At 41.5% G+C, this 19227-nt stretch overlaps 1 protein-coding gene across 3 annotated transcripts in view; it reads left to right on the top strand.

Annotated features, from left to right (window-relative positions):
- Positions 1 to 316: 316 nt before the first annotated feature.
- LOC111570316 (ataxin-1-like) overlaps positions 317 to 19227 on the top strand; it is a 31197-nt gene continuing 12286 nt past the window's right edge. The window contains exon 1 of one of the 3 annotated variants that reach the window (XM_023273001.3): positions 317 to 523. The gene's annotated coding sequence lies outside the window, so the exon portion shown is untranslated. Of the gene's footprint in view, positions 524 to 14315; positions 14657 to 14731; positions 18188 to 19227 lie in introns of those variants that run through there. The other 2 variants (XM_023273000.3, XM_035949434.2) reach the window with 2 other exon arrangements.

Raw genomic sequence — 19227 nt, 5'->3', positions numbered from 1 at the left:
GTCCTGTGTTGCTCCACGCTTGGAAAACTCTAGTTCCTTGCTGCCACATGGCGTGCCATACGGTGTTGAGTTGACGTAGTGTCCAGCCTGAGTTCCTGCCTCCTTTTCTGGCTCTTCTAACAAGGGAATCATGTACAGGCAGCTCACAGCTTTCTGTCACAGCCATGTGTCTCCGTCTGAGCAGAGCCGTGCTCAGGCCACAGGGATGAGGTAAACAGTCTGGGCTGCAGATAGTCTCTGTGAATGATAAAGTTTGTGTCATTAAAGTCTTCGTTTGCTCATTAGATCTTCGGGAGCGGCAGCTGGCTGCAGGTGTTTAGAAGTCGTGGAAGGTGGCTGTGGGCTGAAACGCTGCTCCTCGCTGTTGTTGCTGTTCCTCCCAGTGTGTCTGCGCCTGCTGGTATTCCTCTCCAGTGGAGGCAGTAATTACAGACTGGCTGAGTGCAAAGGGGCTGCTGAAGAGGAGACCTGTTGACTGGGGAGGGAGTCGAAACGCCTGCTCCGACACTACAGGTGCCCAGAGGTAACACGCATATACCTGCACACCTTAAACCTGCACACATTCACACAAGATTTGTATTTTTTGTTTTTGCATCCATAGACAGAATCAGTCCAAACACAGTGGAGCTCATCGTCTCAAATTTTTCTGCTCAACAATCTCTAATTTGCCTGATTTTTTAATAACATAAAATATGAGTATTTGTGAAGATATCTGTGAAATTTTAGCTTGAAATATGTAACACTTTTCAAGATGCATAAAAAAAGCCAATTGACCCACTTCCAGCATGTTTTCACACATTGAAATTTGACCTGTTTGACCAGCAATATCTCAAGAATTTTTAAAGATAAAAACATGAAATTTTCTCAGTTATTTCTCATCATGACATTGATTCAGACTCTGCAATATTAAACAAGTGCATCAAATAGTCTGATTAGGGTTGAGTTGAAACAGGAAAAACAGTCGAAGCTGACATGAAAGCCCCTTGTTTGAGCTCCCCAAAAAATATTGAGAAGTCAACTAGTGATATTTTCTGAACCACATGTACCTGCATGTTGCAATAATACAAAAAAGTACATATAGAATACCTTTTAATATGAAATACCTGGTCCCAAAATTTAAAAAAAATTATTGAACTTTCACCACTGATGGAGAAAGTATAAACTGCACTATAAAAACAAACCATTGCTAAATAGCGTGACCAAAATAGAGATCTGGAGTTTTAAAATGCTTCTACATAGTTGAACAAAGATGATCTGAGATGGAATAAACCTATATATATGCAAAATATCTTTCTATGACCAACTCCCAGATGTTTGAGGTTGGAAAGAAACAACTGTAAAAGTCCTGACATAATCCGACTCCAGTTCAGAGATTGAAATATTAATGATGTTTAGAGGTTGAAGCTTGGGTTTGTTGTGATGTTCTGCTTGTAACTGTGATATTATCAATCCAAACTAAGCATAAATAACATGAAAAAATGCTGCAAATTAATATGTAGATGTAAAACATGCAATGTACCATTCATCCACTTCCAAATGTCAAAGAGGAGTCCAGTCAGATTGAGTGTCTGCTGTTAGTTTTCAGATTTAATTAAAATGTCTTACGGGACACTTCTATTCCTGCATTCTGGTGAGTATTTGTGCACCAATTTGCATCAATTTATGGTGGAAATGCCTTTAGTTTTGTTAAGAAGAACACAAAATCCAAGCAACAGGAGAAAATTTTAAATATAATGCACGTATAAGGATGTAAATGTCCACAATAGATTCAGTGGTTGTATGAGCTCATAATTTATTCATAGTTTTGCAGTAAAAAAAAGACAATGTTGAGGACAAAAGAAGAGAAAAAAATCCCTGTAGCCCATCCTGTACTCACTTTAGACAGCGGTAAGAACGATTCAGTTAGTAGCTCTTAGTGAAAAACGACAGACTTTATGTTTTTATGAATAAACCAATATTACATTCATTATTTTTATTTGTTATCTGGTAAAAAGTCACTCAGTAGCTTTCCTTAATCACCCAAATAAGTTTCATACAGTCCCTCTAAGCCAATTGAACTAATTGTGTTCATCCGATTACCCACAGATTTATTTCTTTTTTACAGTGGCAATGAATTATGAATGCCCTCATTTTCTAGCATCGTGTAAAAATAAGAATGAGTATGATATGAATAAACTCATTTTCCAGAAGAGTACATGGCCTGTGCTGGAGTTCATTGTCCTGGTGTAAAAATAGACGTGAATATGAGGCGAGTGCAAACTCAGGATGACTGATTCAAAAGCATAAAGAGAGACTGTGTGTGTGTGTGTGTGTGTGTGTGTGTGTGTGTGTGTGTGTGTGTGTGTGTGTGTGTGTGTGTGTGTGTGTGTGTGTGTGTGTGTGTGTGTGTGTGTGTGTGTGTGTGTGTGTGTGTGTGTGTGTGTGTGTGTGTGTAGACGGCATTCAGTGTTTTCTATGAGTGGACAGCGGGCTTCTGGGTCTTTGTGTTTTTCAGTACCGTAGATTTCTGCTCAAGGCGGCGAGCAGCTTGAGTTGTCAGACAACCACGGATGCTGCATTTGTTGCTGCGGAGAAACTCAGCCTTTTTTTTTTTTTTTTTTTTAGATTATATTGGTGTAGGAGAAGCACAGATCAGATAAAATGTTCCTGCATATTTGATGAGAAGCTGAAGGCTGGAAGATATGTCTGTCTCCTGGTGTCTTCTGGAGGGAAACTCGTTCACTTGTGACTTCTTTTTTACTTAATCACTGCAGTTTCCCTCATGCCAAGAGAAACTTTGACTTCACTTCTTTACTGGACCGTGGAGACGCTGAATATATTTGCCTGAAAACATCTGCATTATCAAAGATCATCCAGAAAACAGAGATAAAAACCAAGATGATGGAGTAGTTTAGTTTGCTGTACCTCATAAATAAGGCAGTGGATAAATATATTTGTCCTGCTCAAAGCTACTTTGACTTTTTGAGTCTGCAAGAATTCATATGATTTAAAGCAGCTGCCTTTAAGCCACATATTTCAACCTATTTTATTCAATATGTGTTTATTAAAGCAGCTTGTTATTTTCGAAGGACTTTAAAGCTTAAAAACACGAATATTTTTTCCTTTAGATTGTTCAAACATAGAGTGTATCTTAATACTTTTTGTGGTTTTGCCTAAAGTTCGTGGCATTATTTATTAATTGGCTCTAAATGGGATGAAAATTAAGGTTTAACAACACTGTAAAAAGTTTTCTGTAAATTTTACTGGCATTTGGATGCCACTAACTTGCTGTAAAGGTATTTACAGTATTATTACTGAATATCTATTCATAGTATTATTACTATTATTGCTGTAGTCTCTGCATATTCTTGTTTGTTCATGTACCAAATGAATTGTAAAACTAAACAAGTAGCAAGTATTAAAGCAAACATAGACAACAAGCAAAGCATCAATATAAATAGTCAAAATCAATATCTTGTATGATTTATTACTCTAGATTTTTAAAGTTGATCCAATGTTTTAGTTTTATCGTTGCAGTAATGATATGCAGAATTGTTTTTTTTCCATTTCAAGTAATATTTCCTCTTTTTTTCTGCCTCATGTTTAATATTTCACTGTTTCAAAGTACAGTCTTCTTGATCTTTCTTGACTAAAACCAATCTATTTACACCTTTTTGACTCTGTCACACGTATAGCGTAATATCCGTTGAACTATTCGGTGTAATATGTGGTGAAGTATGTACATTATGTGATATTGTATATATTTTGCTAATTTTCTCAGAGGGTAATGTGGTTTATGAAGAAGATATTGAGTTTAAAATTGGAATAAGACACAAAATCCAAGCTGGATGAACTTCAGTATCAATGCAGTCTTCTTTTTTCTTCTGTATTGATGTCTGTATGTTGTTGTAAGTATGTTTTGGAGGCAACATGTAGAATTTGGGCAAAAACAAATACTATCATAGGGTTTGTAATAGTGATAAATGTACAGTATCTTTTAAGTCTGAATTGCAGCTTGGTGTTAGTGTGAGTTTTAGTGAAGTGCCCTCTGTTGTGTGACTGTGGTACTGATGCTCCACTGCAGGAGTGGGAGGTCTTCCACCGAGGTCACTGAGGTCATTGCAGTGATGGTCGAGTTCCTCCCCCACAGTTTCCACATGTGGAAGCTCCAGCAGGAAAACCAGCGTGTGTCCGGACATACATGTTATTAAATGTGAACAGAAAACATTATTAGGGAGCTTCTTGCTCATTTATCTTCCCCGAACATCTTTGGAAACTATGATTAAAAGCCAACGGCAACTTTTCCTTCCTGGCACCACATTGTGCTCAGATTATTTTTTATTTATTTATTTATTTTTACACTATTTGGTGTCTTTCTGATTCATCTGGTTCATGTATTTGAACAAACCCTACCGAGTTTCTTCAGTGGCTGTATTTCCTCCTCCACATATCACTCCCACCCAATCCTTTAGTTGCCTAAACTATGTTCTGGAGATGTGCGTAAGCAGTGGCTTTGCTATTTTCAGCTGAATGAAAAGAGTCTTGGCACTTGGACTCAGGATGAAAATCTGTTTTGTTCTGCTGAATTTGGCTTCCACTACACGCACAGTCTCTACATGAAACAGAGTTAAAGAATTCAGTTTAATGGTGGCCTACAGTAAAACCACAAACATTTAAGACTCAGACTTTTAACTAATCTGTTTGCTGTCTATCACACCGCAGGAATCTGTTATCCACAGCAGCGAAAACACATTATTCTAAGGAGGGAGAAGAAAAAAAGAGTCTTATTGTTTAGCTGATGGAATACATTTGTTTGTAAGATGAAAAAATAATAGAAATCATTCTGATGTAACAGGTTGATTAATTGGCTGTTGATCTACTCCTCCACATCCAGCATCCACAGCCTCAACTATGAATCATTTCTGCACTCTTAAATGTTTAGTATGGAAAACATCCAGACCCTGAAACAACAAAACATTTCCCAATGCCGTCTTTTTTTTTCTTTTTGATGTAAAATGACAGTCACTATGGAGTTGAAAGAAAAAAAGATTACATCACAGCTTTTTTTTGAAAGCCATGGTACGTAACTATTTCCTGAAATCTGTGCTGTTCCTTGACATTATGACAAACTTTAAAATAAACAGGACACTGTTTTCTTAACCAGGAAATTGGATTTCAGAGCTCAACCTCATTTATTTCATTTTCCAAGGACTCTGTTCAAGGTCACTTTGAACTCTGAGCAGCACCCAACAATTGCTCTGTTGTTTTTAAAAAAAAAAAAAAAAAAAAAAAAAATCAAAGATAATCCTTCCCAGAGGCCCTAAAGTGCACGATATCTGCTGATCAGAATAGTGAAAACTGAGCAGCTTTGATATTCATACACCTCTCACGAGCCCCGTAGAGCGAGGTGAGGTCGGTATCACCTGCCGAGTGGATTCGCCGTCCCTTTGCTCTTTTCATTAACTGCTGAATTCACCGGCTTTCAATAGGCTCTTTCAGCGTGTCATGCTACACCACCATTGAGCTACAGCCACGTTGCCACCCATCTTTCTTAATGGGGACTGGAGCTGCCTTGTTGCCATGGCAGCAGGCGCTTTCACATTCTCCCCACATAGCGTGGAGTATGCATGTTGTTCCTCCTCCGAACTGGAGCGCTCCACGGCAGAGGCAGGTCTGCTCTCAGACAGGACCGAGCCAGGGTTATTTACCTCCCGCTCTGATACCAAATGCCCTCCTAATCCCACCACCAACACTCCACTTTCCATTCCCCTTATTACTAATGCATAGCTTCCTCTCTCACACTGAACTTTGCTCCAGTATCCACTTTTTTTTCCTTCAAGCTTTGCTGTTATTCTTCACAGAGGTGCAACAGTAGTGGAACTATAAAGTCTAAAAAAACAAATGAAAGTTGGCTTCATCTGCAATTTTGAGATCATAATTGTGATTAGATTAAGTGAGTAATGCTACGATTTGCTGGCAGCCTGTGCAGGTTGTCTCTCGGTGTCGGCTGTGATTGGCTCGCTCTAAAGGGTAAGCAGCCATAGAGAATGCTGTGCTCAGACTACAGGAGTTTTGAGCTGATGTATCCTCATTTCACCCCTACGGAGGAGAAATCTGGTCTGAGGGCTGATGTTCGGCTCAGATTATTTGGCAATGCGAGGCTTTTGCAGATCCTCAACTGATCGCAGACTCAATAATAGCAAACATGTTTAAAATGTGTTAAATAAAACCTGGATGGTTGTGATTATCATGCCACGAGGCTGAGTTATTAAAAATCTCACCTCAGACTCATTGTTTAGCCTTCTGCTTTTGTTTTTTTCTCACTGCAAAGTCTTATTACATCAAGTTTTTGCTCCATATCTCCGTTTTGTTTACGTTTGTTTCCCCGTGAGATCACGAGGTGCTGATCTGCTCCCTCTAACACAATAATTCTAATAATAATATGCTGTAGAATGCAATTATTTTCATATTTTGTAGTGTGTGCATGTCTAAGATCAGAAAGAAAAATAGTAACAAGTGGTAATAATAGGTAAAGTTTCTTTTTATATATGTGATTTGACCAGGACTTGAATCTGTTAGGATTTTAGAATTCCTGTAGCTTAAGTCTTGTGCTGCTAGCTTAAGTAATAGTAATACTAATAATAAACTTTATTTCTGTAGCACCTTTCAAAACTGGAGTTACAAAGTACTTTACAAAACATTAAAATATGAAAAACATTACTTAAATAGGACAGAAGGAATGCTAAAAATGTAGCACACAGGGTAAAGAGATTTTGTTTTTGACTTAACCAGGACTGCAACCTATACTTTTCTGATCTGTATTCACAGGTGTTATCCATTGCACCAACATCATGTATTTTTAAGTCATGATCTTGTCACAGAATTGCACTGTAATAGATATCTTCATGTAACTGATAAAGAAGCGTTCAAAAAGTGATCATATAAATAAAATCTTGAAGAATAACAGGGCTCACGCAGGAAAACACAGTCAAATCAAATGTTTTTTTCACATGCAAACACTTCCTTACTTCCTGTTCTGTCAACAGCATCTCCATGGCTTGGAAAAGTTGATACAAAACCTTTAACACCTTGCCGAGTAACGCCGCCGCACCACTTGTGCATCTCACTGCAAGGCATCATTAGAAAGTTGTTGTGATCGTGGAGGTGCTGCTCTGCTCCCTGACTGCTCCCTCTGGCACCGTAATCTTAATAATATTCTCTACTGTGTGATGCACCGTTATTTCCCAATCTTGCAGTGTTTTCACGTCTGAGATTAGAGAGAAGAATATCTGCAAAGTTCCTCCCTACATGTGTGATACAACCTGATTTCACATTCTGTCTGGATTTTAAAACTCAGGTAGTGTGAGCCCGGCTTAAGGGATGAATGGATGGATTTATGGTATAAATCGTTTAGAGAATACTTCATGTTTCTAACATTAGACCATAATAGAGACTCTTGCTGGTTATTCCCACCTCTCAAAGGTGGCTTAAATCAAACCAGACAAACACAGCCTGTCTTCAAACACTATTATTTTACTGATGCAGTGGATCAGGCCATTGGAGACTCAGATCCCTTAGGAAGAGGAGAAATTTTCCCCTTTTTTTGCTTGAAAAATTACCAAAATGATTGATCAGTTATCAATGTGGTTATTTCTGTGGAGCAGCTAATGAATTAAGCTACTAATCATTTTATCTCTGTAATACATTAATCCTTTCACTATGTTCGCTAGGTCCACTGATAGTTGGACCTAAAACAAAAATAAATCAAGCCTTACAAACCTTCAAACAGGATTTACAGTATGCTAAGAAAAGATGAATGCTATATGGATCAATTTGTGTGGATCTTAAATGTGTTGGAAGCACTTAATTACTGACCACTACAGATGCATGTGCTCACTTGTTGATTCAGTTATTTGTACTGATGTGACAATGGCTAGATTTAAAGGAAAAAGGGGTCCAGTGAAGTTGCATTTGTACAAGTTGCCAGTTTTGGAACCCAAGTGCTGCACTAAAGTCCAATTTTGTGGTATTTGCACTGAACTTGACCCCAAAACCGCTGGTGGATTTGAAAGGCGTGTTGTCTTTAATAAAGTTGCCAACATTACAACATCTATCCAAGCCAGAAACTGTAAAAACAGAAAGAATCATTGCATTTTCCAATTGTCCTTGAACTAATCATGCGCGACATGTGGTTCTGTTCAGAAAAGGTTCACCCAAAATAAACAGTTTGCACCAGAACCTGAAAAAAATCTGTGATCCCCTGCTAAATGAGCAACCATGACCGGCTCAGCTGACAAAGAAAAAAGAGGAGACAGCAAGAGAGACTGACGAAAATTAAACATAATTGATCAAGAAAATAAATACAGAATGGCTCAAAATTGGTAAACAGAGGGACAAGCTGTGAGAAGACACATTCAGCATGGTCAAACATCTTTCCAGATTTGATGTGCAGAGTGAAAAACACCTGTAAAAATGTAAATCTGATAAAATAGCCTATGTGGGGCCACCATGTTGTCCAGTATTGGTAACACCTGTGGACACTTGGAAAATGTATATATTGTGCTTACTATTTTGTGCTCTTTTCAGCTGTCTTTCTGTGTTCTGTCATTATAGCTTTGCTATGCTGCACAAAAGGCATATTCTCCTTCTAGTCATGGTTGTTCTGTTTCCATAGATGTGCAGGACTTTATATTACAGAGGAAAAAGGAGCCAACAGTGAGTAAAAAATGTGCCAGGCAGAGAGAAAAAAGCATCCAGAAATTGCTTGGGGTTTAAAGGGATAAAGTTTAATACCATTTTATGCTTCTACTCTAGTTTATTTAAGGAAAATGTGGCAGGCTACTTTCCACTCCACTAGTTTTATAACAGCTAGAGCTAAATGCTATTTGATTTAATTTACTAAACATGTGGCTCTTTACACCTGCACAGATGTTTGCAGTTATTATGTAATTTAGTAATTCAGACTCTTACTTTTAATACTTCATTTTTATGACGCTACTTTTGCAAGTTTTTTTTTTTGCTCAAGCAGATATATTTATTTTATGTACAGTGTTTTTTCTGTTTTACCTCAGTAAATAATTTCAGTGCTTCTTACATCACTGACATAATGTCTGGAATCAGTATTTCTGCACAGCTCTTTGAACACACGTTCCAGGAAACCTTTGGGAAAATGATGAATTACTGCAAAAACGCAACACAACGCACAAAACAACCTCCCATTTCCCATGTGTGACTATGTGCACACGTGTAGTCTTCGCAGCCCTTTGTGTGTTAGCATCACTGTAACATGTCTGGACATGTCTTCTGCATTAGAGGAGGCTCACTTATCCCCAGTTAAGTGTTCAAGTGAGGATGCAGTACAGAATGATGCTCGGGTAATTGTCTGCTTGACACCCACCAGCTGCAAGGTAATATGATTCGTGTCTTCACATTGTGTAAAAAAAGATAGACCTTGAAAGATTTGCCCCAGAACTTACATTGGAATTGGTGTTTATTTTTTGCAGTGAAGGTCACGCAGTGTTCTAACCTGCAGCTACTGGAGCCCACTTGAGTTTTCATGGTGTGTTTTCTTGCTGGAAGCTGCTCTGTGAGTAAGAAAAAAAACACTGAGAGGCAACATGCAGGGAGGTCTGTGAGTTTAAAAATGTGGAAATGTTGGCATAATGCAATGTTTATTTGGTTAGACAGTGGAGTGCTTCTGCAGAAAGACCAGTATTACTAGCATCCATACTGCCACTAGTAGCTTCTACTACTAATACTGTGCTATTGAAGCAGTACTCAGATCTTGTAATTAAGTAAAAGTACCATTAAAACAGGAACACTGTTACAAGTAAAAGTACAAAATCATTTGCATTGAAATATACTGAAATGGCAAAAAGTAAAAGTTCTAATTATGCAGTCGCATTTTTCAGAATAATATACTCAACTGGATTCAAATTATTTCTGCATTAACATGTTAATTACTTTTGTTGAAGCCGGTAAAGGTGATTTAATTACTTATATCTGCTGACTAACATATGAATTTCTACCTGGGGGAATCAATCGTTTTATTTGAATCTGTATTATTACATGATTATTTACCTGTTGATCATATTTTGTGTTGTTAAACTAAATCCTCAAGGTAACGTAAGTTTTCAAAGAAATGTAGTGGAGTAAAAATGAAAGTATTTGGCCCTAAAAATGTAATGAAGCATAAGGAAAAAGTTGCAGAAAATGGAAATACTCAAGCTGCCAGTACTTTAGTAAATGTAACAATGAGCAAAAATTACAGTATTTGCACCTGAAATGTAATGGAGCAGAAGTACAAAGTAGCAGAAAGGGGAATTACTCAAAGTACGAGATGCCAGTACTTGAATTACTTTGTGCCACTGCATAAAAACAGTTTTCAGTAGCTAATGTTGGCACAGACGTTGTTAAAGTTTGGAGCGCTCCCCCTTATATGTGCACCAAACTGAGGAATGTTGTAATTTATAGTCATGTGAGTGCTGATAATAAAAGAACACATGCAGCAAAACCCCTCAGTCAGGTCGAACCACAATAATCAACATCCATCAGTGTTTATTAGTATCTGTAAGGAACAGCAGGGGCGGAGCTAAGAGTGACCACCACAGACTAAAGCCTGGATCCCCCCCATGTACAAGAAATAGTAAAGCCTGTGATAAGGCTGCACATATAGAACTGGACTTGCTTAATGTAACTACTGTTTTTCTTGTAGAACCATTTCTCTGCAGCAACCACATAGAAAATGGTCACACTGATTTTTGCAGAAAATTCAGATATTTCCTATTATTGTACCTGAAAAGCATGCAGGCCGAATAAAAATGCACTTGACTTATTTCATGTAAAAACACACAAATGAGTTTGTTTTTATGACTTAAAGTGTGTTTGATTTTAGTTTAGTCAAAGCTCTGGTACAGACTCTTGAAGACTGTGCAGGATGAAACCTACTTTGCTCTGGAAACAAGTGGTACAAAACCGCTGAACAATGCAAGACTGACCCAGAACCTGCATCCAAAAGTAAGAAACAAAAGGGCTGGATGGACACAGTGTGATGTCCCAACTAGGCAGCTGGCCGGAGCAGAACAAGGACACTTTTGACATAAGAATCTTACGTATGCCACAAAGAATTTATTAACATTTTAGCAACCATTCCAACTATTAAATTAGTTATATGTGAGTCTCGCTGCATAAACAAATTAGGCAAGTGATTACAGAAAGTGACCAAAAAATGACTATTTGGCCAACAGGGATTTACTTTAAAAAAATAAATTAGCAGGACTTTGTGCCACCCTGATGTGAGTAATGGTCTCCGCCTGGCCAACCCCTATAAAAACTGAGTCTGCATCCGTGCTGAAGACTTTCCCTGCACACTAATGCTCTTTGATGGAGCCACAAGCACCAAGACGAGATTTGAGAGTTGCGTCTTCGTGCGGTGTCACTCTTGATCTGCTCTGCACGGCGAAACACTGTGCCGGCGATGTGTGAATTCTCACAGGAAAGCCTATTTCAGCTCACTTAGCCGACATTAATTCTGACCTTCAGTTTACAGCGAGCCGTTTCGAGGCGAGGGAAATCTCTTGTAGATGCCCTTACAGCTTCACAGTGGGCCTCTGTCGTGCTGCTTTTCCATTCCCTTGCTGCGGGAGCAGTGTAGTTCCTGAGGTTTTTACGTTAGCTTGGCAGCGTTCTTTGTAGAAATATGAGTCACAGTGGGAAGATGAGGCTGTAGCCCCTTGGCAGGGAAGATGCACGGCACATGTTTTCCTCTCAGGTTTAACAGCTGGGAAATGTAGCTTCTATTTCTTCCAGCTTTCTACAGAAAATCACGGTTGCTGAAATGTGCGTGGTTTCCTGCGTTAGTGTTTGTAATCTGCATAAGGCAAGTTCAGTTTTTACATAGTGTTCTATGTAAAAGTGAATGTGAATAGTCCTAACAGTGAAGCACAGAGGTAGTAGTGTGATGGTATGGGGCTGTATGAGTGCTAAAGGTGTTGTGAAGATGACATTTGTAGAACGAATGTCTGTGGATAAACCAAAATACTGACTGACAAGATGACTCCCAGTCTGCAGAAGTCTGTAGAGCAGGAGCATTCCAATAATTTTATGCATAGACCCTAGATTCGTGTTCGTAATCTGCATGAAACAAGTTCAGTTTTCACATAGTATCCTATGTTTTGTTCAGAATTTGAAAGAAAATTAAGAAGAAGAAGACTTTGTGAGAAGCCTGGTAAATACAGGAAGCTCTTTTATTTGGTCAGATGAGATAAATTTGTTTGGCTCAGATGGAGTCCAGCATGTTTGGTGTGAACCTGATCAGGGCTACCACAGTGAATGCATAGTTCTCACAGTGAAGCACAGAGGTAGAAGTGTGATGATATGGGGCTGTATGAGTGCTAAAGGTGTGGCAGAGATTTAAAATGAATGTCTGTGGATAAACCAGATTACTGGCTGACAAGATGACTCCCATTTTGTAGAAACTTGAAGAAGAGGAATATTCCAATAATTTTGTGCATGGATTCCTGGATTCGTGTTTGTAGTCTGGGCAAAACATGTTCAGTTTGCACATAGTAGTCTATATTTAAAATATTCTCAAGTGCTCTTTGGTACAAAACGAAAAGCTATGAAACTTTACTAAAGAACTTGGGGGGAAAAAAGCCTGATAAATACTGGGAGCGCTTTTATTTGATCAGATGAGACTAAATCTTCACATCTGTTCGACTCATATGGAGTCCAGCATGTTTGGTGTGAACCTGATCAGGACTACCACAGTGGATGCATAGTCCTGACAGTGAAGCACAGAGGTGATGGTATGATGACACTGAGCTGCATTTATAAATGCACCATGAATGTCTGTGGATAAACCAAAATACTGCTTGATAAGATGATTCCCAGTCTGCAGAAGCTTGAAGAAGAGGAATATTTCAATAATTCTGTGCATGGATTCCTGGATTTGAGTTTGTAATCTGCACCAAACAACCTCTTCTCAGAGAATGAGAAAGTCAAGAATCCCAAGACCAAGATACATTTGTCCAGCTCAGATGGAGTCCAGCATGTTTGGTGTCAACCTGATTAGGACTACCACAGTGGATGCATAGTCCTGACAGTGAAGCACAGAGGTGGGAGTGTTATGATATAGGACTGCATGAGTGCAAAAGGTGTTTTGAAGACAACATTTATAGAATTAATGTCTGTGGATAAACCAAAATACTGTGACATGATGACTCCCAGTCTGGGGAAGGTGGAAGAAGAATGTTCCAATAATCTTTTGAATGGATTCCTTGAGTCATGTTTGTAATCTGCACAAAACAAGTTCAGTTTGTTCATAATTAAAAAAAAAAAAAAAGCCTATGTTCATGACACCTCTTCTCCCAGAATGACAAAGTTAAGAATCCGCCCTCCTCCCGAGAGCCTTTGTGAGTGCACTACTCCTCACTAAGCTGGCTGTAGCAGCAGCGGCGTTATGTGATTTGTTGTTTTCGGTGTGTTTTCGCCACTCTGCAGTCTCAGGAAGAGGGGGACGCCCTGCTCGTCTCACCTGCAGAGGAGGAGATAGCTGGCTGGCCTCGTGCTGAGGTGCCTGTCTGCAAAAAAGCCTGGCTCTCTCTGCTGCGAGCTGCACAGGATAAGGAGTAGGCCTCTGGCTGAGGAGGGCCCCAGTGCCAAGTGGCTGGCTGGGTGGGTGGAGGGAGTGTTTATCTGCCTGCCTGCCTGCCTGCCTGCCTGCCTGCCTGCCTGCCTGCCTGCCTGCCTGCCTGCACTGAGGGAAACATCTCCGGGGAAGCGATCGGGGAGGCCTGGGGAGACCTGTGGCGGGTTGCTCCGAGTCACTACTCTGCAGCTGAATAGAGGCTTGAGAGTGTAATTGTAGGGCAGCTCGCAGGGCAGATTAGGAGATTGTGTCTCTGCGGGGAAAATGCATCTGAAAATGAACGAGCAGCCCCACTGAGCAATTTAATCCCGTGTCGGTTTTGCATATATATGTGTGTGTGTGTGTGTGTGTGTGCGCCTCTGCATGTCGTTCACATTCATGCAGCATGTCTGTCTGAGCAAACCCTCCTCTGAATCTCCCTCCCTCACCCTCCCGTCTGTTGCTGCCTCCCTCCCTCCCTCCCTCCATCCCTCCCTCTCTCTCTGTGTGAGCGTAGTCTGGGCGCCGAGCCAAGTAGAGTGTGTTTTTTGAATGAATACCTGATGCGGCTGATGAGGCTGGCTGGGGGAGGAGCTGTGTCAGTGGAGTACTGAGAGCGAGAAGAAAGGGGAGGGAGGGATGTAGAGAGGAGGGGGAGGAGGTGGGGGGGGAGGTAAAAGGGAGAGAGGCAGAATCACTCACAGAGCGAGAGAGACAGAGGAGAGAGGGAGAAGCAACCAGGCAGAGAGGGAGCTGGCGGTCTGGTGGCCTTGCATAACACACGTTGGAAGCAGCCTTTGCACGCAGGTTCTTGGTGTGAGCTCCAGCAGTGGGGGAACTTCCTCTTCTTTATGTTCTAACCCGTTTTGCAGAGCAGGGGGGGGGCAAGCGCAAGCCTTCGAACCGGAATCCACGGCAGAGAGAGAGAGAGAGAGTGGCAAGCCACAAAGGAGAGATCCAGGAAGAGGAGTCCTAGGAAGCAGCCAACACACTTGACAGGCAGGAAGAATCCTCGGACATGCTCTGCAAGCAGTGGCTGTGGAGGGACTGGTGAGCTATTCTTAGTACTTCAACCAGAGGAGGGGGAGGAAGAGGAGGTGGTGGTGGTGGTGGTAGTGGCGTTGGTGGTGGTGGTGTCTCTTTTCTTCTTGGTTTGTGGCATAGTAGTATTTTCTGCTACTACACTCATGCTGTCATTCTAGAGCCCCCCCACTCCCACTCATCCTTCCCCTTCCCCTTCCCCAGAGGCTACAGCATCTGTCCCACCCCCCTCCTGCCCCCCCACCCAAACCACATCCAGCGAGTCCGTTCACTGCAGGACTGACCCTGTTTGTTTTGTGGCGGCTGCTCGAGGAGAGGGACGCTGGTCGTACGACGCTGATGAGCGGCGATGCAGAACTCTGGAGTCATTGTGAAGACAAACAGCCCGAGCCCCACTTGCCTGTTCTTGCTGTCTGCTTTAGTCTGCCACACGGCTGGTCCGCCTCTTAAAGGCACAGGCGCCGCTGTTGTGCAGGGAAGGGGACAGTAAAATGGCTCTTTAGAATACCAGAAAAACACTGCACGGGTCTGCTGCGTGGCCGAGGCAGCTGTGTTTGCGAGGGGGGTTGAGGTGAGGACCTGTTTGTGTGCAGCGGATTCACACATATTGTCTCCCACAGTGCCTCCCACCCCTCCTCTGCTTCATGCCACATTGATAATGATGTTTTTGTTTTCTATATATAGCCATTTGCAGTAGAGGGTATTCACTGAGTGTCTAATGACTGGTCTAGCAGGTGATGCATAGCAGTCTTGCCAACAGGTTTATCACCTCAGGGTCATTATTGCATTTGTGTAGGTTTTTTTTGCGAGGGCGCTGTCACTAAATAATTTCTTTTCCCTGCATAATCCCGCTGCAGAGGAATGTTATCGCTATACAGCTTTGGATCAGTGCAAAAAAAGGGGGGAAACAGTGGGAGCATGAGAGGAGACTGGTGGAGGAGGAAGGAAGGAGGAGGCGGCAAGTGGTGCATAAGGGAGGAGATGTAACTCTGCTGGGGGGCCTCTCACCTGGTGACTGAATGAAATCATCTCCATCTCCGCACAGACGGCTGCACAAACCTATTTCTGTGGTTTGTGTAGCTTTTTGTGTGGGAGTATGGAAAGCGAATCACATGTACGGCTGGCTCCGTCACTCTGTCTGAGCTGAAAAGCATCAGTGTGATGAGCCGAACAGAGAGCGTCCTGTCTGTTGTCATACGTGTCTCGGAGGTGTCAGTCCTCCTGGATCCTGACTCAGGAGCTCCCATGCTGTGCCTTGAAAGCTCGCCTTTGTTCTCCATAGTATCACATCAGGGGCCTTATGTTTGTTGGTGTCAGTGTTCTAATAATAGGCTGGAAAATCTAGCGGCTGCAGAGAGAGCGCCGCGCGTCCAGGAAAGGAAAGAGACGCCTTCCTGTTTTAATGTGTCGACACTACAACGGCGTGTTTCTTGCAAATCCCGAGCTTTGTCTCCTACAATGATAGGAGGTCCTTGTGCTTGGAGATGTGATGTCATTCCAGTGTTGACACGGGGCTGTTGCTGAGGTGGGGTTGTTGCCACTGAGCGATGCTGCACAAGCGTACAGCTCAGACTGTAGTGGCGGCTGTGTTGCTGATCGGGGGGATCTCTCGGCGAGGCGGGGGCAATGGCGCTCTGATGCTGTGGGCGCTGCTGCTCAATGTGGGTCAGGAGAAACAGCGCTCCGTCTTCTCCCCTTTCCCTCTCCTGCTTCACCCGTTCCTAATCTTCTTTCTCCCCTCGCTCTCCTGCTTCCACATAGTTCTGTCTGTCATCTCGCATCGCCTTTCTCCCTCTGCCTCCCCCTCACACTTCCTCTCTATCTTGTTTCTGTTTCTCTCTCCATCTCCTCCTTTGTTACATCTGGTGGATCTACCAGGCTTAGATAAATTGCACAGAGGCTGTTCGCTGCTTTTGGATGCAGTGACCTTGTCATAGCTATTGTTGGAGGTAGATGTGTCTTAATAGAAAATGACCAAGGTCGCCTCCTCTGTGTGTGTGTTTTTTTCCCCCCTCCTCTGTCTTTATGTAATATGTCTGTGGTTGTCTGCTGTAGTGAATCTCTGGTGTGATAGGAAAATTGTCAAATAGTGCGACTCCTCTGAATGGAATCTAGCGGGGGGAGAGGAATGAATAGATGGATGTCTATGCGTGTGTCATATAGTCCATTTTAGCGGTGCCTCTGGCTAATGAACAACTCGGAGTCCTGTGCATTGACCCACAGATAAGCCTGCAAGAGAGAAAAGTCACAGTGAAAAGGAAACTGTGAAAAAAAAATTAGTTAACAGGAAGCAAAGAGCCGCGTGTTAATGCTATAGAATTAATGGAAACACTGAACATTGCTTGTGTTCCCTTGTGCATGAATTACATAGACATGCAGCATACAACAGAAGTAAATACACCCCCGTGCACTATCACTCTAATACTGCATTGTTTCTAAGTTGACAAGTAGTGTATTTCCTCTTATGAACAATCAAACAATTCTTTAGAAAGACCACATCAAAAATACAGGCCCAAGAGTAGAAACTCAGTGCACCAGAACTAAATACACCTCTGATCACTGAAATGAATCTGAGTAAACATGGGTTTTCCAGTCAGTCAAATTGCATGTACATGACTATAAAATGAAATGTGTACACCAGAACTTTCTCAGTTTTGGACCTATGGGCTGCAGCTATTTGCATGTCTACATCATGTCTTTCACATGCAAAATTATTGTCAGAAGAAGTGAAAAATCTGACACAAAAATGGAAAAAGATACAGGAAGATCAACTAAAAATCGGTGGAAACACAGTTGCAGCAGTAATGAGGAAATATAGAAGGAGTCATAGTACCACTAATCAGAAGTGCAGTGGTCATTCTCCTCAAATGACACCACAGCGAGTGATCTACTTGCACAATTTAGCTGTGAAAACAGACAGGCAAATGCTTTAGGCTTGGCACAGGGGTTATCAGTTAAAATCTGAGTATCTATGACAGTGTGAAGGACATTGCAGAATGCCAATGTTTTTGGACCGCTTCCAAGAGAAGCACTCTTGCTTGTTGTTTGGTACAAAACTGCAAGACAAAACTATACTAAAGAACATTAAAAGAAACAAGATGAATGTTGGGAGCAGATTCTTTGGTCAGATGAGACCAAGTTAAATTAGTTGGGTGCAGATGGAGTCTGGCATATTTGGTGTGGACTACCACAGTGAATGCATAGTCCTGACAGTAAAGCATGGAGGTGGGAGTGCGATGATATGGAGCTGCATGTGTGCAAAAATTGTTAGGGAGATGACATCTACAGATGCACCATTAATGTCTGTGGATAAACCAAAGTACTGGCTGACAAGATGACAGAAGTTTGGCAGAAGAGGAATATTCCATCAAGCAACCATCCAAAGCACACTGCTACAATCACACACGAGAAGGAAAAAGTAAAAACTATGACCTGACCAAGTGCGCGGCATGAGCTGAATCCAATACAACACCTTTGGAATATGTTAAAGAGAAAGGCAGAGCAGCAGAACCCCATCCAACAAAGAACAGCTACAGCATGGTATAGAAATTTGTACAACACTTGTAGGGTTCAAGTATTAAGAAAATAAAGGTGGACATGTGAAACTGAAAAAGAAAACATTTGAATCTCGTTAATGAAAGGTGTGCTGGCTTTAATTGCATTGAGTTCCTATTATGGTGCCTGTCTAAACTGTTTGTGTTTAATTTTACATTGGAGCTGTATTCTATATTGTTGTTTTGCTGTGATACTGCATAGAATGTAAGCTCGCATACATATAAACCTACCGTAAATTTATCTGTATGATTCAGTAACACAGCTGTCAAACAGTCAAAACTGATTATAGCTGCTGTAGTTGCTGCTGTGCATTGTTGACACAGTGAGTTACCTTTCACTGACTGAGCTCCTGTACATCACAATTTCCACTAACCTCGTCCTTTCCAGCTGGAAATGAAGAATTTGTTTCAGTCTTCGGTCTGCCTGAGAGAGCCTACTCATTCATTGTTTGCTGTCCATCCTGTATTCCCTTGAACTTTGTAACCCTGTTCAAATCAGATATAGAGGCATGCCATTGTTAAAATGTTTTTGAAGCGCAGGCAACAAAAGGGCCCATTAATGGTTCTTGCAAAATGTTCTATTTTCAGATTGCAAGCCATATTGTTTGTGTCTCTCAAGTGCCCACTGACCCACAGTTCCTTTCTGGAGGTGGATGTTATATTCACAGCAGCCCCACTGACTCAATACAAGGTCTGGGACTGTTAAAATAAAGGCGAAAACATAAGTTCCTCTGAGGCCGTTTCTCTGTGCTGTTGTCCTTTCACTCTGCTTTCTTGCACTAGGCCCCGAAGCAAGATAAGAGCCAATAGCTACACACAAACACTGCAGTTCAGAAAACTCCTGCCCGGCATTGAAAACATGAAAGAGCCTTTTCTACATTATGCAAATGACGACAGACAACATTGTACTGTACTTTCCTATGTGCCTCGCGCAATTACTCATGGAAAGGCAGGTGGAGGGTTGACAGATTAGTCCATGTAGATCCCAGAGGGGAATTTTTTTGAGGTTACTCTTGGAGGAACATA

This window comes from Amphiprion ocellaris, chromosome 9 (genome assembly GCF_022539595.1).
Source record: "Amphiprion ocellaris isolate individual 3 ecotype Okinawa chromosome 9, ASM2253959v1, whole genome shotgun sequence".
Classification (NCBI taxonomy): Eukaryota; Metazoa; Chordata; class Actinopteri; family Pomacentridae; genus Amphiprion; species Amphiprion ocellaris.
This window is presented reverse-complemented; position numbering and strand designations above follow the sequence as displayed.